Genomic DNA, 23096 nt, shown 5'->3' on the forward strand with positions numbered 1-23096 from the left:
ATGACATGGTCTATACCTTGTGTTCAATATAGACATAAGGGCAAAGGGGTAATTATACACATAATTATTATCACAGAAGGATTTGTCAGATCATATGAAATTTTCGTGTCTTGGGTAGCAGTGATGTGTTGCTAGATACCGCTCACTGTTTATTATGTTAAATACGTGATTTAATATAATTTCCAACACCGCGAAAACCTATAGGGTCACACACAAAGGACAGATTGATGAGAGATAGAGTAATTAAGGAATACTGTAATGTACGGTTACCTTAAGTGAATTATAGAACATCGTAAGGTACGGTGTACTTAAGTAGAATACGAAATATGGTAAGGTACCAAACACTTAAGTGATTTTGGCATACTATGAGATATGGGCCAGATACACTTGAGTGGGTCTTTTAGCTTGCAACCCACACAAGTGGTTCTATAAATAGAACCTTTCTGTAGAAGGATTGTCACTCTTGCTTGCAATTTCGTTTCTCTCTCTCTCACTCAAAGCCTTCATTCGTAGCAGCTAGCACTGAGGTTGAAGGAATCCGTTTGTGTGGACTGAGTAGAGACGTTGTCATCGTTCAACGTTCGTGATCACCACAAGAGGTAACGATTCTATCACTGATCATGCCCATTCGTAAGGATCACTAAATGGAGAAATTTTTAAATTCCGCTGCGCCTTGAATCACAATTCTCCTTCAGTGGTATCAGAGCCACTTACGAAACCATGAATCTGATAACTGTTTTTGTTCTGTATTAATATGATTAAAGACAGAATGAATCAAAGATTAAATTGAGATCGATCAAGTCATATATGTGATATATGTAATCCTGATGCAAAATACATTATATATGATATAGTGTTCTCGTTTCGTTCATTCAAACACTCAATGATTGTTTTCCTTTGAGAGATCAATGGTCATTTGCTTCTTGATCCGACATTAGTATGGTGAAGCAATGACGTGTTGATCAATCATACTGAATCAACAATCGAGATATGTTTGACGGTCTGAAATTGGTGCATCAGGGTTAGTGACGGAACAAGGGTTGTGTTGTCAGAGAGTTATGCGATTGGGGTTGTGACTGCACAAGAGTTGTGCTTTCTAAACACTTTTCCGAACAGTATTAACCGGTTAACGCATATGGTTAACCGGTTAACACAATACGAAATATTTTTTTTTTAATTTTTCAAACAGTGTTAACCGGTTAACGCATTTGGTTAACCGGTTAATGCAAGACGGAAAACAGTTTTCCAAGACATTTTCAAACAGTGTTAACCGGTTAACGCATTTGGTTAACCGGTTAACGCAAGGCAGAAAACAGTTTTTTGAATAGATTTCAAACAGTGTTAACCGGTTAACGCAAGGAAAAATTCACCCGTTCGGCTAACTCAGTGCTTTAAAAGTATCAAGTGTTGATGCGAAAAGCGACATTGATTTTAAATGAATTATTCATTAAAATGTGGTGATCGGTCGTCGAAATTTAATTTAATTTTAATTAATTAAAGGAATTAATAATAATAATAAAGTGTTTATTATTGTCTTGTGGTGATCGGTTATGGCCTTAGTTTTCCTTTATTTTGCTTTGGGTTTTAAAATACGACCTGCGTGTCGTGCCTCTCTCTTAATCTCCCAAATGTAACTTCTTTTCTCATCTCACTCCCTCGTATGTAAAATGATTTTCTTTTATGTAATGTAATGATATGAAGAAAGCAAAGAAGTCAGTGCCAAAGGAGGACAACCTTGAAGATCTTGCTTGGAGAAGCTTAGATCGTTGTTAGGTTAGCTTAGGTTCTCTCATTGGCTTGGGAGAACAATTGCGCTAGGGGCCATAACTGTTTCATTATGTTTGTATGTATGTTGATGCATGTGAGAGACGGTTTATATGATAAACAAGCCGGTGAGATCAGAAAAATTGCAATTCCCTCAAAATAAATATTAAGTTTATGCTTTCCAAGTTTTAACACTCATCAAGACTAGTATCGAATAATGTAGGTTTCGCCTACGCGAGGTGCATGTTCTATATTGGTAAGGTGCGATGGGATAATTGTAATATCCAACTGTTAAAATAATGGGTCAAACTTAACTAAACAAATTATAATAAGATTATATATATGTTTAGAAGCAAGAGTTGGGAATGATCCATATGATGGATTGGAATAAGGAGTTATTCACCCAACTGAAATTTTTGAGAGTTGTATGAGATACAATTGGAAGGAGTTCCTACCTAAATAACCTAGTTTTGTGTAATCCGCCTACGCGGACTTAGAACGAAGTGAAATATGGATCTCGACCCACTAGAAAATCTTCCAACGGGATTTTCCGAATCAAATGATGAGGGTCATTTGTTTTGAGTAAAATAGTGGGAGCATGTTTAATTAAAGGCCTAATTAAATATGTCAATGATACTTATATTTTCATTAATCCTTATGTAGATAACCATGACAACAAACACCTCTAACAACATATTGCGATCAAACCTTGAGAAGGAAAAATTGTCTGGGACAAATTTTCTGGATTGGTTCCGAAACATGAGGATTGTCCTCAAACATGATAAAGGGAAAGGCAAGGAAGTTGCCAAACCCAAACCCACTATTGCTGCTTTGAAGCCTAGTGGAAGCATAGAAAAGGAAGACACCTGCTTCCATTGCGGTAAGACCGCACACTGGAAGAGGAACTGCCCAAAGTACCTGGAAGATAGGAAGAATGGAGTAGAGACTCCAACTTCAGGTATTTTTGTTATTGAAATAAATTTATCTACTTCTGCATCATAGGTATTAGATACTGGATGCGGTTCTCACATTTGTACAAATGTGCATGGACTGAAAAGGAGTAGAGATTTGGCAAAAGGTGAAGTCGACCTACGAGTTGGCAATGGAGCAAAGGTTGTTGCCTTAGCCGTAGGAACTTATGAATTGACTTTACCTAGTGGTTTAATAATTCAGTTAGAGAACTGTTATTATGTACCAACAATTAGCAGGAATATTATTTCCGTTTCTTGTTTGGACAAGTTCGGTTTTTCATTCATAATAAAGAACAATTGTTGTTCAATTTATTTGAATGATATATTCTATGCTACTGCTCAAATGAACAATGGATTATATGTCCTTGATCTTGAAATGCCAGTTTATAACATTAATACTAAAAGGATGAAACCTAATGAGTTAAATCCAACTTACCTTTGGCATTGTTGATTAGGCCACATAAATGAGAAACGCATTTCCAAACTCCATAAAGATGGACTGTTGGACTCTTTTGATTATGAATCATATGAGACATGCAAATCTTGTTTAATTGGAAAGATGACAAAGTCTCCATTCACAGGAAAAGGTGAAAGAGCTAATGATCTTTTGGCCCTCATACATACTGATGTATGTGGACCACTGAACATACCATCCAGAGGAGGTTTTCAGTACTTCATCATATTCACTGATGATTTCAGTAGATATGGTTATGTGTATTTAATGAAACACAAATCAGAGTCCTTTGAAAAGTTCAAGGAATTCAAGAATGAAGTACAAAACCAACTAGGTAAGAATATTAAAACTCTTCGATCAGATCGAGGTGGTGAGTATTTAAGCCTAGAGTTTGATGACCATCTGAAAGAGTGTGGGATCCTATCCCAACTCACTCCTCCTGGAACACCCCAATGGAATGGTGTATCTAAGAGAAGAAATTGAACCCTGTTGGACATGGTCCGATCCATGATGAGTCACGCCGATCTTCCAAACTCCTTTTGGGGACATGCGCTGTTGACAACAACTTACACACTTAACCGTGTTCCATCCAAAAAGGTTGAGAAGACACCATATGAGATATGGAGTGGTGAGAAACCACATATGTCTTACATGAAGATTTGGGGTTGCGAAGTTTATGTGAAACGATAAATTTCAACTAAGCTTGAGCCCAAATCTGACAGATGCTTATTTGTGGGGTATCCTAAAGAAACAAGAGGGTATTACTTCTACAATCCTTCTGAGGGCAAAGTGTTTGTCGCTCGAACTGGAGTTTTCCTAGAAAAGGATTTTATTTCCAAAGGAACCAGTGGGAGGAAAGTAGAGCTTGAAGAAATTCAAGAATCACAAAGCATCGATACACCTATGGAGGAATTAGAGCAGGAAACACAAGTGGTTGTGGAAGAGCAACCTGCTCAAGTAGAACAAGACCAGCGTAGGTCAAGCAGGATACGTCACCTACCTGAGAGATATGGATATCTCATAACAGATCAAGGTGATGTATTACTCATGGATCAAGATGAGCCCGTGACCTACCAAGAGGCCATAACTGGTCCCGAGTCTGAGAAGTGGCTAGAAGCCATGAAATCTGAAATGGATTCCATGTACACAAACCAAGTTTGGACCTTGGTAGAGCCTCCTGTAGAAGTTAATCCTATAGGATGCAAGTGGGTCTTCAAAAAGAAGACTGACATGGATGGTAAGGTACATACCTATAAGGCAAGACTGGTTGCAAAAGGATATAAACAAATTCATGGTGTTGACTATGATGAAACCTTTTCACCAGTTGCAATGCTTAAATCTGTTCGGATTTTACTTGCTATCGCTGCATATCATGATTATGAAATATGGCAGATGGATGTCAAAATTGCTTTCCTTAATGGAAATCTTCTTGAGGATGTGTACATAACACAGCGTGAAGGATTTGACATACCAGAAGAAGCCCAAAAGATATATAAGCTACAAAGATCAATCTATGGATTGAAGCAAGCTTCCAGAAGCTGGAATCTTCGTTTTGATGAAACGGTAAAACAATATGGATTCATCAAGAACGAAGATGAGCCTTGTGTCTACAAGAAGGTTAGTGGGAGCATGATCGTTTTCCTGGTATTATATGTAGATGACATATTACTCATTGGAAACGATGTCCCTACCCTGCAACAAGTAAAGTCTTGGTTGGGGAAATGCTTTTCTATGAAGGACCTAGGTGAAGCATCCTATATATTAGGAATCAGAATCTATAGAGATAAATCACAAAATGCTTGGCCTAAGTCAGGGTACATAGACAAAGTGCTGAGACGCTTTAATATGGATGATTCCAATGGTTATGTGTTTTACTTAAATGGTGGCGCTGTGAGCTTGAAAAGTTCAAAGCAAGATACAGTTGCTGATTCTATAACCGAGGCCGAGTATATTGCTGCCTCAAGTGCAGCAAAGGAAGTTGTTTGGATCAGAAGTTCCTTAGTGAACTTGACATAGTTCCTAGCATAGTGGATCCTATTGCTCTCTATTATGATAACAATGGTGCTATTGCACAAGCTAGGGAACTTAGATCTCACCAACGATCCAAACACATACTTAGGCGTTATCATCTCATTCAAGAGATAATGGATAGAGGAGATATGAAAATATGTAGAGTACCTACACTTGACAATATTGCTAACCCACTAACAAAGCCTCTTGCGCAGCAGAAGCATGATGGCCATACTAGATCAATGGGCATAAGGGGTATGCCTGATTGGCTCTAGTGCTAGTGGGAGATTGTTGGTGTAAGCCCTAGAGGCCAATACTTTTGGTACTTGTATCGAATTATTTATTAATAATAAAAGGCATTTTCTTTATTATGGTTGATTAATAAAGTCCCTGGAATAGATAGTCCGTTTAATGTATTAAGTGTGACTTAATCATGAGAACACATTAAACATAAGGACATTATTCTTAAAGTATCCGTAGTCGAGCTTTAGTGTGAAGTGGGATAACATTAAAGCATTAAGAATATTATGTTTGAAGACTGATGATCACATCTCATGGATCATGGATAAGGAGTTATCAAGTCTTAAACATAGGTATGAATATTAGGAGTAATATTTATACCGGATTGACCCGCTATGAGAATACTATATAGAAAGTTATGCAAAGTGTCATAAGTTATTCTCATGGTGATAATAGTGTATACCACTCTTCGACCTGAAACCACTATGGATCCTAGATGTAGAGTCGAGTGTTTTATTGCTGATCCAACGTTGTCCGTAACTGGATAACCATAAAGACAGTTGATGGGTACTCCACAAAGCATGCTGAGGGACATGAGTGTCCTAGATGGAATTTGCCAATCCTGCGTAACAGGATAAATGTTTATGGGCCCAATATTGAACTGGACAAGGATGACACGGTCTATTCCTTGTGTTCAATATAGACATAAGGGCAAAGGGGTAATTATACACATAATTATTATCACAGAAGGATTTGTCAGATCACATGACATTTTCATGTCTTGGGTAGCAGTGATGTGTTTCTAGATACCGCTCACTGTTTATTATGTTAAATACGTGATTTAATATAATTGCCAACGCCGCGAAAACCTATAGGGTCACACACAAAGGACGGATTGATGAGAGATAGAGTAATTAAGGAATACTGTAATGTACGGTTACCTTAAGTGAATTATAGAACATCGTAAGGTACGATGTACTTAAGTAGAATACAAAATATGGTAAGGTACCAAACACTTAAGTGATTTTGGCATACTATGAGATATGGGTCAGATACACTTGAGTGGGCCTTTTAGCTTGCAGCACATACAAGTGGTTCTATAAATAGAACCTTTGTGTAGAAGGATTGTCACTCTTGCTTGCAATTTCGTTTCTCTCTCTCTCTCTCTCTCACTCAAAGCCTTCATTCGTAGCAGCTAGCACTGAGGTTGAAGGAATCCGTTTGTGTGGACTGAGTAGAGACGTTGTCATCGTTCAACGTTCGTGATCGCCACAAGAGGTAACGATTCTATCACTGATCATGCCCATTCGTAAGGATCACTAAATGGAGAAATTTTTAAATTCCGCGGCGCCTTGAATCGCAATTCTCCTTCAGAAAGAACTTCATCAGGGCCAAATACCACTTCATAGCCAAGTTATTGAAATAAGGAACACCAATTTTCCTTTATTGTAACCTTTTAAGTAGAGAGAGGACCTAATTTGAGGCGGTAAAAAATCGATAGTAAAATGGTAGTGAGACCAAGACTAATACTTTAGGAATCTATTTTTGCAGAAGTAGACATGGCAAATTATAACTAAATAATTAATTAAATTAAGAATAATCATAATGCTTGATCATTTTTATTTTTAAAAAAAATAATGATTATAATAAACATGATTTTGTAATAAAAAAAGTATAAATGAGTAATAAAATTAATAAAATAAAGGAAATAAATTAAATTTAATAGGCATGTGCAGGGAGGGGGTGGGTGCGGGGCGGGTACTAGGATCCCCCGCCCCCGTAAATAAAAACTGGGTTTTCCCCGCCCCTGCCCCCAATTAAATCGAGTTTTCCCTGTTAATTTGGGGCAGGGGCGGTCGAGGGCGAATTTATTTGCCATGTCTATGCAGAAGCGAGAAGACTCAGACGAAGTATAGTATAACTCAATACGGGCCTCCTGAATGAAGGGTTTCACCGACATGAAACACCTCAAAAAGTTTCCCTAAACACTAGTTAAAGGGATTAATCAAGGATCATCATTATGAAAGTTAATAATACACTGATCATGAGTGTCATCCCGGGAGATGCACACAATGTAGAATAGGTCGAAGAAAATACGAAGGAAAGGCTTTCAAGACTTGTGCTCAACCCAAAACTAGAACACCTTCATGTAAGCCCAGACCCCCAGATGAAGATAGGAAGGGGAATCCTTCAAGTGTTTTAGGACGACCACCTCAAAATAAATAAAATAACACCCCAAATCCTATCCTGGTGAATAATCAGTCATAAAATAGGACCGATCACTCATCAAAAGAGCTACATATCCTTTTTTTCTAGGACCACGAGAAAGGCCGACCAATCAAGAGGGTCTCCGACTGTAATATCAATAACATCTATGGTCAATTCACTATTTAGAATAGACGGGGTTCTCATAATTTTTGCAGCCACCCCTCTGCACTTGCTCGCATCGACCAACTCCACAACCGTTACGCCCTTCCGGGACATCTTGCCTACTTTAAAATGTTCATCAGGCTTGATCCATAAAACTATGTCTAATTTACCTCGATACTCCACATGGATTCCAATTTCAACCTCACTAGGTTCGCGGTTGTGGATTCTCCAGTAAACCTAGACAAAATATCATTGGGTTCTCTCATTAACTTGGCAGCTTATATTTCCATATTAGAAAAAATGGGAGGGGGCATATGGACCCCAGTGTAATCCTTCTTACCACCACGATCTGACAAGAGAATTTTAAAAGAGTCCAGGGAAGAAGCTTTCTCATTGAAGGAGTTTGTAAATACCATTTCTGAATCAGAATCATCAGTAACGGATACACAGAGTCTAAAAAGACTATGTGGAAGAAGCTTTCTCATTGAAGTAGTTCACAACTACCCTTTTATAATCACAATCATTTGTTAGGGATATGACTTTGTGGCCCATGTGAGCATGAACAAGGGGAGGGGATTGTTAATCATGAGGTACCCCTAATCCTACAACAAAAGAAACATCAATGCCAAAATCACTATATAGGTGAATATGGCTATCACTCATCTTAACTAAGAGAAAATAGAAAATTCTGAAGGTAAAAGCGTGAGTGGATATGAGAGATTAAGGAATCAAAGGAATAAAGAAAGGTAGAATCTTTGAGCTAAGAGCTACAACTTATCAGATAAGTGCTTTCACGAAGGAAGAGAAGAATGCACTTGTTAATGAGAAACACTTGTAAATTGGAGACTGAATCTCAAGGTATGTGACAGGTTTCTTTGGTGCTCAATCACTCCTATATATAGGTGAAGATAACTGAACAAACCATATCAACTATAAAAATAAATTACAAAATCAAAAGTTAGACTTTCCCTTGGGATACGTAAACGACTCGAGTGCATCCAAGTGCACTATAAGCATCTCCAATACGAAACACCTTGTATGTTTGGTGACTTCCAAACCTCTTCAACCACAGATAGAAACTTTGGATGATATAGGTAGGATGATAATAACTTAGAGGGTTTAGGGCCTCAGTTTGAATGATTAAATCTAATAAAAATTGGGCAATGATCAGAAATTTCTCTTTACCAATAAATTATCCTTTTAACCTGATTTATCTATTAATCATTAAGAAATAAGAAACCGATCAAGCCTACTAATAGAATTTTATTCAATGTTGAATGATCACACTGAATCGCACTGTGTTTTTGACTCGGATTTCACATGATTTTAGGTCTTTATTATCATTTTGCATGTGTTATGCTTTCTTTTGTGTTGTTTTCAGGTATTTAGCTCTTTCAGGACCTTTTTAGAAGAAACGAAGCAAAAAGACCATAAAATTAGGGTTTTCGGCAAAAATTGTACTCATGGCGTTCTGCATGGCGGCCGCTATAGGAGAAGCCATGACACATCATCCCTCAACCAGGAGGAAACTGCCACGATCCCATGAACTTCCCCATTTACTCACATGGCGGGCGCCATAGAGGGGTGGTGGGCGCCGCCTTTGCATTTCACGTTCCCACTAAAGAGAAGTCGAAGGGCATCCTGGTCTTTGCATGCTGCTGAGTTCCTCTATAAATAGGTCGTTCTAGTTCATTTCCAAATCATCCAACTTTGTTTACAACACTAAGACTATATTATCATCAGTAAAAGCGGTAATCCGTCACATCGAGAGGTTATCGCACCTTAGTGAAATTGAGTTGGAGCACTTTGATTTTGTTGTCGTCTTTATTTTCAAAGTCAAAGGTTTATTTACTTCCTTATACCAGATTTAAAGCCTCCGTTTGGAGTAGGTTCTAATTTAATCGCCTTTTTATTTTACTTGCTATGCCTTACTTTATTTAATTCCTTGCTATGCTTTACTTTGTTTAATTTCTTGTCATGCTTTATTTTATTTAATTTCCTACCATTATCTTAACATTATTTAATTTTCTCGCCATTATCTTTATTGCTCGTTTTAGTTGTTTTACACGCTTTACTTGTTCTTTACGCCTTTCATTCTAAACTTTTTTTTAACATGTTCAATATCGTTATATTTGTTTGTATTACCATGTCTGGCTAAATCTTTCAAAGGTTAGAATGTAAGGATCGCAGTTAAAGAGATGTTTCACATATTGCATCTATAGAAATGCTTTATGGGCTGTTTTGATTTTTAATTCGAGTTTTCTGAAATAAACTTGGTTAATTTTAACTACTCAAGGAGTGCGAAAGCACCCTGGCTTAATTAACTAGGAATTTTTATCACTTTAAGGAAAAACGATTTTTAAAACTGTTTTCGGACGCGTTGATAGATTTAAAATCAGGAAACTCCTTAGGTAAAACTTTCCGAATCAAAATCACTTTTCAACTAAGCTTACGAGTCTTATTTCTTAAAAATAGGTTTACTACTTTAGCGTTCTGCGCACCTTTTATAAGTGACAATAAAAGGCCTTAATTTAAGGGTAAACTCGGTTCTGAATATGCGAAAGCGACAATTCCTGTTAAATGGATTCTTTTCAAGAGTAGAAAATATTGCCCCATAAGTAGTTCTATTTAGACAATCGAAACATCGTTTAACTAACGTGAAATACATTCAAGCCTATATTTATCTGCACTGTATTTATCATTTTCTTTATTTACTGTTATTTTGTGACATCAATATCTCATTTGTACCGTCTTAGATAAACATCGTAACAATAGCAATCGATAGATTGACGATTTGGTCTCTGTGGGATCGATATTCTTTTATATTACTCTGACGCGATTCGTGCACTTGCGAATAGAGCGATCAAGTTTTTGGCACCGTTGCCGGGGATCAATTTCGTCAAATTTCGTACCCTGTTGTTACACCGTCTAGACTAAGGCATTATTAGCCGGTAAATGTGAAGAACCCGTAGTACCAGAAATTTAGTAGATCCTTTAGCAGAACCCGAACGTTACACTCATACACGCCTCTTACTCTTCTGAATTAAGAAAGCTATGGCCGAGAATCGCGACCGAACACCTCGTAAGGAATTTGCCTAACCCTCTGACGAGGAACCTAGTTCTAGTATAGTAAACCCCCTCATTCCTACCAACAATTTCAAACTAAAACCATCTTTACTACAATTAGTGCAACAGAACCAATTCGCGGGTCTCGCTATTGAGAACACAAATCAACATTTAAAAGTCTTCATCCAACTGGCCGACACCTTTAAATCCAACGGTGCTTCACCTGATGCGATTCATTTAAGATTATTTCCTTTCTCCCTCAGAGATAGAGCACGTTCGTGGTTAGGTTCACTTCCAGCTAACTCAATAACTACTTGGGAAGACCTTAGGAGAGTACTCCTTGCTAGATATTTTCCCATTAGTAAGACTGCTGTTCTTTGAAACCAAATAACTAGATTTACTCAAAACCAAGGAGAATCACTTTTTAAAGCTTGGGAGAGATACAAGGAGCTGTTAAGAGTTTGTCCACACCATGGCCTAGAACAATGGCTGATCGCTCATACCTTCTACAATGGACTCCATTATTACACAAAGATGAGCATCGACGCTGCCGCTGGTGGCGCGTTGATGAATAAACCTTACCCTGAAGTTTGTGACCTAATTGAGGATATGGCCCAAAACCATTACCAATGGGGAACTGAACAAGCATCAATAGAGAAAAAGGAGACCCAAGGTGGAATACATGAGATAAGTTCTATGGAAATGATGCAAGCGAAAATGGACGCTTTAGCCCTTAAGGTTGAACATATTTCTACAAACTCTAACACCGCAACGGCAGTCCACACAAAGTGTGAACTTTGTGGATCTAAAGGACACGAATTGGCGGAATGTAACCTTTTGAACGACCTGAACACCGACCAAGTGAATTACGCCCATGGTAACCCGTTTTCAAACACTTACAACCCTGGATGGAAGAATCACCCAAATTTTTCCTATAAAAACCAGAACCCTATCCCAAATTTTGCACCTCAAAGACCACAAGGTTTTCAAGCCCAAAAACCAAATCAACCTATGCAAGTTGTGCCCTAGAAGCCTAACCTTGAGAAGATCATGGAGAACTTTATATCAGGCCAGACTCAGCAAAATAAAGAATTCCTAAACCAGAACATTCACGTAAACGAACTGATAATGCAATTAGGGACTAAGGTTGATCAGATAATTACTCACAATAAGATGCTTGAAACCTAGATCTCACAGGTTGCACAAAACTAAGCCCCGCAAACTACACCTGAAGGACAATTCCCTAGACAACCTCAACTCAACCCTCGAGGGAAAGCTAACGCTATCACATTATGAAGTGGGACTGCTTACGAAGGGCCTCATAATCCAGCAATGAGCGAGTCCAAAGCTTATAAAGAAAATATACCTACCAACCAAGAAGAGGAACTGGTGGAACCTGAAAAACAAACTGACCAAGAAGGAGAAGCTAAGGATAAGACTTACAAAACACCACCCCCGTGCAAACCACCAATCCCATATCCGCAAAGACTTAAACAAACCAAAATCAATAACCAATACCAAAAGTTTGTAAAAGTAATAGAGAAGCTTCATGTAGAGATTCCTTTCACCGAAGCCATCACCCAAATTCCATCTTACGCCAAACTTCTCAAAGACATCTTAACCAACAAGCACAGGCTTCACGATCCCAAACCCTTGGAATGCAACTTTGTTTTCGAGAATAAACTTGCTAAGAAGGAGAAAGACCTTGGGAGTTTTTCTATACCTTGCATTCTAGGGAGTCATGTGATCGACAAAGCTTTCCTAGACTTAGGCACTAGTGTGAGTTTAATGCCCTTAGTTGTGTGTAAAAGGTTAAACTTGGAAGAATTACAACCGACTAAGATGTCCCTCCAATTAGTCGATAGATCTGTTAAGTATCCTGTAGGCATATTAGAAGACATCCCCGTTAGGATCGGTCAACTTTATATCCCGACAGACTTTGTGGTCATGGATATCAAGGAAGACGATGATATACCTATCCTTTTAGGTAGACCATTTTTATCAACAACCGGAGCTATAATAGATGTTAAAAGAGGAAAATTAACTTTCGAAGTAGGAGATGAAAAGATAGAGTTTATTCTTTCAAAGTTCTTGATGGCACCAATCATAGGAGATGCATGTTACGCGATTGATATCATAGATGAATGCATAAGGGAATTTGATCAAGAAGAACCTATGATCGAACCATTTTCAAACCCGAATGAAAAGGATGACGAGCTAAAGGAAACAGAACCTCACACTAACGAATGTTTGGCCCTTACTTCAGACCTTTCACCAAACTCTCAAAAACCAGCTCAAGAACTTAAGGAATTGCCCAAGAACCTAAGATACGAGTTTTTGGATAAAGAAATGAACCGCCCAGTAATAGTTAGTGCCACCTTAAACCAAGACGAGACAAACCAACTCTTGAATGTTTTACGAAGATACTCCTCTACCTTAGGATATAACATCTCTGATTTAAAAGGTATAAGACCATCCGTGTGTATACACAGGATCTCGCTAGAGGAGGATTCAAAACCTTCCAGAGAACACCAGAGAAGAATCAATCCTGTAATGAGTGAGGTGGTAAAGAAGGAAGTCCTTAAACTGCTAGAAGTTGGTATAATCTATCAGATCTCCGATAGTAAATGGGTAAGTCCTGTACATGTGGTACCCAAAAAGGGAGGCATCACAGTCGTGCAGAACGAGAAGGGCGAGCATGTGGCTAAACATATAGAAGGCGGATGGCGTATGTGCATAGACTATAGGAAACTAAATAAGGCAACTAGGAAAGACCATTTCCCCCTTCCATTCATAGATCAAATGCTTGAGCGTCTTGCCAGATACTCTTACTTTTGTTATCTGGATGGATATTCTGGATTTTTCCAAATACCCATACACCCCGAGGATTAAGAGAAAACAACCTTCACCTGTCCCTACGGAACATTTTCTTACAGACGAATTCCGTTTGGACTCTGCAATGCGCCAACTACTTTCCAACGTTGTATGATGTTAATCTTCGCAGATTATCTCGACGGAATTATGGAAGTGTTCATGGATGATTTATCGGTATGTGGGTCTGACTTTGAGAATTTCCTCATTAATCTTGAGAAAGTCCTAGAAAGATGTGTGGAAGTTAACCTTGTATTAAACTGGGAGAAGTGCCATTTTATGGTTAAAGAAGGCATAGCGTTAGGACATATAATATCTGAAAGAGGCATTGAGGTCGACAAAGCAAAGATAGAAGTGATAGAAAACCTTAACCCTCATAAGACTGTTAGAGAAGTCCGAAGTTTTCTTGGACACGCCGGTTTTTTCTGACGCTTTATCAAATATTTCTCTAAAATAACTAAACCCCTGACCGGCCTTCTAATGAAAGACGTTGAATTCATTTTCAATGAAAAATGTATCGAAGCCTTTAATCATTTAAAACAAGCACTAATTTCAGCACCCATTTTACAAACTCTGGATTGGACTTAACCTTTTGAAATAATGTGTGATGCTAGCGATTTCGCTGTAGGAGCTGTTTTAGGACAAAGAAAAAATAAGAAATTACATGTGATATATTACGCTAGTAGAACCCTAGATGCTGCTCAACTCAATTATACGACAATAGAGAAGGAACTCCTAGCTGTAGTTTTTGCAATTGATAAATTTAGGTCTTATCTTGTTAGATCTAAGATTATAGTCTATACATACCATGCAGCTATCCGTTACCTTCTAAGCAAAAAGGATGCGAAACCTAGGTTACTCAGATGGATCCTTTTGCTACAAGAGTTCGACTTAGATATCCGAGACAAAAAAGGAAAAGAAAACGTAGTTGCTGACCATCTTTCCATACTAGAGCATTTGAAGCCAGACCGTTTACCTATAAATGATGATTTCACCTATGACAAAAATTAGCAGAGTACCATGGTACGTTGATTTTGTGAATTATATAGCCGCTGATATCATACCACCTGACCTCAGTTATCAACAAAAGAAGAAGTTCTTTAAAGATGTAAGATATTTCTATTGGGATGAACCACTCCTTTAAAAAAGAGGAATAAATAACATTTTTCGACGTTGCGTCTCGGAAGAAGAAGTCTGAAATATCATAGAGCATTGTCACTCTTCACCCTATGGTGGACATTCAAGCACATCCAAGACATATGCTAAGATCCTTCAAGCTGGTCTTTATTGGCCAACACTATGGCGTGATGTCCATACTTATATTGTCCAATGTGACCGGTGCCAGCTCGCTGGAAACATCTCAAGACGCGACGAAATGCCTTTGAAGAACATCCAAGAAGTGGAATTATTAGATGTTTGGGGTATTGATTTCATGGGACCTTTTCCATCTTCGATGGGAAACAAGTATATTTTGGTAGCCGTCGACTATGTGTCCAAATGGATAGAAGCTATAACCTCACCCACTAACGACACAAGAGTAGTCATCAAGTTGTTTAAAAATAATATTTTCCCCAGATTTGGAGTACCACGACTTGTCATAAGCGATGGTGGATCACATTTTATATCCAGGATATTCGATAAACTCTTAAGAAAGTATGAAGTAAAACAAAGAGTAGCAACACCATATCATCCCCAGACTAATGGTCAAGTGGAAGTATCAAACAGAGAGATTAAGCAAATCTTGGAAAAAAATGTTTCAATATCCAGAAAAGATTGGTTTGAAAAGCTAACAGAAGCATTGTGGGCTTACAAAACTGCTTACAAAACCCCTATTGGAACTACACCATACCAGTTAGTCTATGGAAAATCATGCCACTTACCTTTTGAACTTAAGCACAAAGCATATTTGGCTATCAAGACCCTGAATTTGGATTACCTAGCATCTGGCGAGAAGCGAATCCTCAATATCCACAAATTGGAGGAACTCCGCCAGAACGCTTACGAGAATGCCATTATATACAAAGAAAGAACCAAAGCATGGCATGACAAAAGGATTGTGAAAAAGGACTTTAATATAGGCGAATCTGTTCTCCTTTTCAATTCCAGATTACGACTTTTTCCAGGTAAGCTGCGTTCGAGATGGACAAGCCCCTTTAAGGTTTCCAAAATCCTCAAATCTGGAGCAGTTGAAATCCGGAACAATTCCTGTAATCCGTTTGTGGTAAATGGACAAAGACTAAAGCAATATCAAGGAGGTGACATCCACACAGAATGCACTGGCCATACTCTGATCGACCCTCCAGTTCCTACCTCTGATATATAAAGTTCAAATCGTCAAGCTCATGACGTTAACTAAGCACTGCATGGGAGGCAACCCATGATTTCTCTTTTCCTTTACTTTACTTTTACTATTTCAATTTATATTTTCATTTGTTATATATATATATATATATATATATATATATATATATATATATATATATATATATATTAGACTAACAGTTGCAATGTTTGCGATTTCAGGTGTCCTCTGTTTTTAACCTAACTGTTCAGGATGGAGAATTTCGACACTATGCCAATGATCTTTCGTGACCCAGTACAGGAGCAACGCTACACCATGCTTTCCCAATGTCCAATGCTACCCACCAGATATCCTGATTCAAGCTGCATGGGAGCATTAGGCATTGAGCCTAGTGTCAGGCATTTGTGCAATCAGTTGCAATGGGATGAGTATCTTGAAGCGATGCATGTCACTTACAGGAACCTCACTTTGGAGTTCTTGAGCTCGCTGAACTACGAGCCTTATGTTGGTCACGCTGGTGATGATGGCTACATTAATTTCAGGTTGTTTGGGACAGAATACACCTTCGACCACAAATGTTTCAGTGACTTACTTGGATTTCAGACTACTTATGATGCCTCATCTGAGCTCCCCATGAGCTATTTCCTAAGTAGAGACGTTGAGAAGTTCTGGAGTGACATTACATGTGAAGGTAGCCCTGACCCTTCCACCCAAATCTCTAACAAGATCCATAATCCTGCTTTCAGATATTTACAGATGATTATTGCCCACACCTTCCTGGGGAAGAGTGACACTGATACACACGTAAGTGCTGAAGAGATTTTCTTCATGTATTGTACCACTCAGTCACGCCCGGTAGCGTGCAGAGCTTTTCTGATCGAGAGTCTCTATCTTAAAGCTCGCTCCGCTGTGAGTCCTATACATGTTGGAGGCACGGTAACCCATATAGCCTCCGCCCTACGACTTGAAAGAAGACTATTTCACCTAACATCTTAATGCAGCTATACTTTGATGGATATTGACTTCTGTCTGGACCGTGGCCTCACGAGGAGATCTTCTTTCCACCTGCATCAATACATGCTCTTGATCGAGGGTGAGACTATCCGCTACTTTACTTTACCAGACCCTCAGGTAACTTGTGTTTATGATTAGGCCAACTGGGCCTATGCCATAGAAGGCCAAGGTGAGACAGTAGATGAGTAGAGAGTCGCACCTACCAGAATCAAAGTCCTCACCAATAATCCAAATCTTCAGAGTCCAAGTACACATTCTGAGCTTGTTAAGCTTCGTATGAAGATAGGCCAGCTCCGCCAGGAGCTCACTAGTGTTGCTTTGCAGGTCGAAGTATATGATGCCACACATGCCACTTGTAACACCCCTTTTCTACCCCAAAATACTTAACATATAATCAGAGTAAATAAACACGCATATAAACAAAAGGGCGTCACATCGACATTTTCAAAAACTAAAAGCTTTCAAAAACCAAACATCATTCATCATCAATATAAAATGCACCTGGTCATTTAACATAACACAACTCAATTATCATGAATATTCAAGAATATGCGTTCGTAGCGGAAAATAATGAATACTCATGCATTTCATAAAATGATCCATGTCCCATAACATGATAATCTCTCAATAATCTCCTCAAGATAAAATAAAACCATATCCAGAATATTTGGCACAATGGCCTCTCCCACAGTAATTTCAAATAAATATGTTCACAAGTAATAACGTAATGCATATCCAAATAAGATATGAGTTCAATACTACCAATCTACCCCGTGTTACATGACCAGAGCATTGACTCATTACCTAGTCTTCAAACTAAAATACGGAAACTCTCCGGTTAATCTCGAGTGAGCTACCGTCCACTTACTTCAGCAATACTACTCCGGAGTATCTGCACGATGCCGTGTAAAGCATCATTCCAATAGAAGGGTGAGAATTCAAATCATTATGAAGAAGTATAATAAAGCATAATGATTAAATCAACAATTAAAGGAATTCATCACACTTCATATAACCATGTAAATAATATTAACCAACATTTATTTCACAGGTTTCAAGCACACATAAAACTCAAGGAGTATAATATTCAAATCCAATATTATATTCCCAAAAATACACATAACTACAATTATCACATAATCATATACTTTGCCAAGTTATGTATCCAAACATCATCAAATTCAATTATCATATCTCATACACACATCACAATCACAATAATGCATACACTCAACTATCACATAACTCTAATGTGACTCAATGCAAGACATGTGACTCTATGCATGTGATACCTCAATGTGAACCCAACGTTTCACCGCTTTCCGATTCAATATCTAGAATCCAAGCCACGCTTCCGATCTGGACAAGATCAAAGCCACTACGTCTATTTCCAATTAAGGATCAACGTCTACTACGCCTATTTCCAATTAAGGATCAACGTATGCTACACCTATTTTCAATTAAGGATCAACGTCTACTACGCCTATTTCCAATTAAGGATCAACGTATGCTACCATGTGAACCCACAGTTTCACCGCTTCCACCATGAAGCCGACCATGCCATGAATGAATGTACAAATACCAACACATATGCAATTAAGATCATCTCTACCATCTTAACATTCCACATATCACCATAATTCAACTCTATGAATTACCCACCAATGATACATATACACATTCATAATAATATATCATTCACAAATATAGGCTAATTATCAACTACGCACACTAGATCTCATTGCAAATGAATACAACTTTTTAAAATCTCAATTTTTCATTTTTCAACAGTGGTAACCGGTTAACGCTCGGTGGGTAACGGGTTAACACAAAACAGAGCAAGTAACCGGTTAACGCTCGGTGGGTAACCGGTTAACATAAAATAGAATCAACTTCCTGCGCAGATTTTCAAGCAAGTAACCGGTTAACGCTCGGTGGGTAACCGGTTAACACAACAACATAATCAACTTCCTGCGCAGATTTTCAAGCAAGTAACCGGTTAACGCTCGGTGGGTAACCGGTTAACATAAAACAGAATGCAGAATTTTCTGTGTTTTTCATCGTTGGAGGGCTTTCGGACCTCCGATTTCGATTCCGTAAAAAGCCAAACGTTCGGAAAAATATAACTCATACAATACTCTAAGTATATAACATTAATTTACAATTTTAACATAATCAAATCACCACAAATCGAGAATACTCATCAAGACCTAACAATTCCAAAACCATGCAAATTAGGGATTTCAACCTAAACATATTTCTACCCATTGCCCCAATTATACTAACCCATAATAATAAGGATTCTCCCCCTTACCTCTTTGATTTTCTGGAAACCCTAGCTCCTCTCTTGTTCTTCCCCTCTTCTCCTTACTTTTCCTCTTCTCTTTCTCTATTGTTGTCAAATGATCAAATGAATCCTAATTCTCACTCCCCTCACCTCTTATATACTAGTATTCTATTTGGGCTTAAAGCATGATACCTCTAATTTAATTAATAGGCCCAACAAGACCTAATATTTAAATATATCTAATTATTTCAATTAAATTAAATCAACACAATATGCACACCAAGTTAATTAATTCAATTATTTATTATATCTCATATCAACTAAATAATTAATTAACACACCAAATTAATTAATATAATCAATTATTACTACCTAACAACCAATTAATTAATTAACACTCCAAATAAATAAAATAAAATATAGTAATAATAATATAAGAAATAATTACTAAAATTGGGTTGTTACAACTCTCCCCCACTTAAAAGATTTTCGGCCTCGAAAATTCACCTCAAACGAACAACTCCGGATACGATTCCTTCATCTTATCCTCGAGTTCCCAAGTAATATTGCCATTGGCGACTCCGCCCCATATCACTTTCACCAAAGCAATCTCCATACCACGAAGCTTCTTCACTTCTCGATCTTCAATTCGCATAGGTGATGTATCGACCGTCAAATTATCCCTCACTTGAACATCATCTAAAGGAACAACATGCGATGGATCCGCAATGTACCTCCTCAATTGAGACACATGGAACACATCATGAAGATTAGAAAGTAACGGTGGTAATGCAATCCGATATGCCACTTCACCTACCCTCTCGGAAATCTGATAAGGACCAATGAAACGCGGCGTCAACTTACGCGACTTCAAAGCTCTACCAACACCCGTTATTGGCGTAACTCGAAGAAACACATGCTCATCTTTCTCAAACTCAAGAGCCTTCCTCCTTTTATCATGATAACTCTTTTGACGACTCTGAGAAGCCTTCATCTTCTCTTGAATCATCTTAATCTTATCCGTAGTCTCTTGAATCAACTCGGGTCCAACCACAACACTCTCTCCCGATTCGTACCAACATAAAGGAGTTCTACACCTTCTACCATAAAGAGCCTCAAAAGGTGCCATTCCAATACTCGAATGGAAACTGTTGTTATACGTAAACTCGATCAAAGGCAAGAAACTATCCCAATTTCCTCCTTGTTCCAAAACACAAGACCTCAAAAGATCTTCAAGTGACTGAATAGTCCTCTCCGTTTGACCATCAGTTTGCGGATGATATGCCGAACTCAAACGCAACTTCGTACCCAAAGCACTTTGCAAACCTTCCCAAAATCTCGAAATGAATCTCGGATCTCTATCCGAAACAATGCTCGACGGAATACCATGCAAACACACAATCCTTTCGATGTACAACTTAGCAAGTCTCTCCATCGAATAATCCATCCTTATCGGAATAAAATGAGCATATTTCGTCAACCTGTCCACAACGACCCAAATCGCCTCACAATTACTCGATGTTCTCGGCAAACCCAAAACAAAATCCATAGAGATACTATCCCACTTCCACTCGGGAATAGATAACGGTTGCATCAAACCAGACGACTTTTGATGTTCAATCTTTGACCTTTGATAAGTCAAACATGAATACACAAATTCCGCTACATCCTTCTTCATACCTTGCCACCAAAACATCTTTCTCAAGTCTTGATACATTTTAGTAGCACCAGGATGAATACTCAAACCACTTCTATGCCCTTCCTCAAGAATCCTCTTTCTCAAATCCGCAACATCCAGAACACAAACTCGATCACGACACCTCATGATACCATTCTCATCAATCCGAAAGTCACCACCTTTGCCTTGATTAATCAATGTCATAACATCGACTAATTTTAAATCTGACTTCTGACCTTCTCTAATCTCGTCAAGAATGCCACACGTAAGCTTCAACATACCAAGCTTAACACACGAAGGCGTCGCTTCACAAACCAAACTCAAATCTCTAAATTGCTCCAACAATTCAAACTCTCTAATCATCAACATAGACATGTGCAATGACTTCCTACTCAATGCATCAACTACAACATTCGCCTTTCCAGGATGATAATTCAAACCAAAATCATAATCTTTCAAGAATTCCAACCATCTCCTTTGCCTCATATTCAATTCTTTCTGATCGAACAAGTACTTCAAACTCTTGTGATCACTAAACATATCAAATCTCGATCCAAACAAATAATGTCTCCAAAGCTTCAACACAAACACCACGGCGGCGAACTCTAAATCATGCGTCAGATAATTCCTCTCATGAACTTTAAGTTGCCTTGAAGCATAAGCTACCACTTGCCCTTTTTGCATCAAAACACCTCCCAAACCCAACAAAGAAGCATCACAATACACAACGAAAGTTTCTAACGGATCCGGTAAAATCAAAATAGGAGCCGTAGTCAATCTTCTCCTAAGCTCTTGAAAATTTACTTCACACTGCAAAGTCCAAATGAAAGCTTGACCTTTCCTAGTCAATTGCGTCAATGGTAACGACAACTTAGAAAATCCTTCAATGAACTTCCTATAATAACCAGCCAAACCAAGGAAACTTCGAATCTCAGCAACAGACTTAGGATCTTCTCATTGAGATACAGCTTCAATCTTCGTAGGATCCACAGAAATACCACCACTCGAAATCACATGTCCAAGAAAACTTACTTCACTCAACCAAAACTCACATTTAAAGAGTTTAGCAAACAACTTCTTCTTTTTCAACACCAATAACACAACCTTCAAATGCCCGACATGATCCTCTTCACTCTTAGAATAAATCAATATATCATTGATGAACACAAGAACAAACTTATCCAGATAATCATGAAAAATTCTATTCATATACTCCATAAATACACCAGGTGCATTAGTCACACCAAAAGGCATCACAGAGTACTCGTAGTGACCATACCTTGTCCAAAAAGCAGTATTTTGAATATCCTCAGCCTTTACACGAATCTGATGATACCCAGACCTTAAATCAATCTTGCTAAACACACAAGCTCCAACCAGATGATCCATCAGATCGTCAATCCTCGGAAGTGGATACTTGTTCTTAATCGTCACTTTATTCAGTTGTCTATAATCAACACATAATCTCATCGAACCTTCTTTCTTCTTGACCAACAGAACAGGTGCACCCCACGGCGACACACTAGGACAAATAAACCTCTTCTCAAGCAAGTCTTCAAGTTGACTCTTCAACTCTTTCAACTCAGAAGCAGACATTCTATAGGGAGCCATCGATATAGGACTAGTTCCAGGAACTAAATCAATCAAAAACTCAACCTCACGTTCCGGCGGTAAATCACTTATATCTTCCGAAAATACCTCTGCAAACTCACAAACTATTGGCAATTCTTCAATCGTCCTCTTCTCACGAATATCCAAAGTTGCCAACAACATAAACAACTCGGCACCACCTTGCACCAATTCATCAACTTGCTTAGCAGACACGAACCAATCTTCCTTAGCACCAACCTCAGGAAAATTAACCGTCTTCTCGAAACAGTTGATATGCACCCGATTAAATTCTAACCAATTCATACCCAAAATCACATCAAGTTGCTCTAAAGGAAGATAAACTAAATCAATTCCAAAATCCCTACCAAAGATACTCAACGGACAATTCAGACACATATAGGAAGTGGAAACAGAACCCATAGCAAGTGTATCAATAACCATACTTCTACGCATATCAG

The 23096-nt window shown here is 38.3% G+C and overlaps 1 non-coding gene across 1 annotated transcript; it reads right to left on the reverse strand.

Moving 5' to 3' along the window:
- Nucleotides 1–11247: 11247 nt before the first annotated feature.
- Nucleotides 11248–11354, reverse strand: LOC127116162 (small nucleolar RNA R71). The gene has a single exon (XR_007801141.1). It is a non-coding gene; the product is annotated as a small nucleolar RNA R71 (small nucleolar RNA).
- Nucleotides 11355–23096: the final 11742 nt, after the last annotated feature.

This window comes from Lathyrus oleraceus, chromosome 1, assembly GCF_024323335.1.
Source record: "Lathyrus oleraceus cultivar Zhongwan6 chromosome 1, CAAS_Psat_ZW6_1.0, whole genome shotgun sequence".
Classification (NCBI taxonomy): Eukaryota; Viridiplantae; Streptophyta; class Magnoliopsida; order Fabales; family Fabaceae; genus Lathyrus; species Lathyrus oleraceus.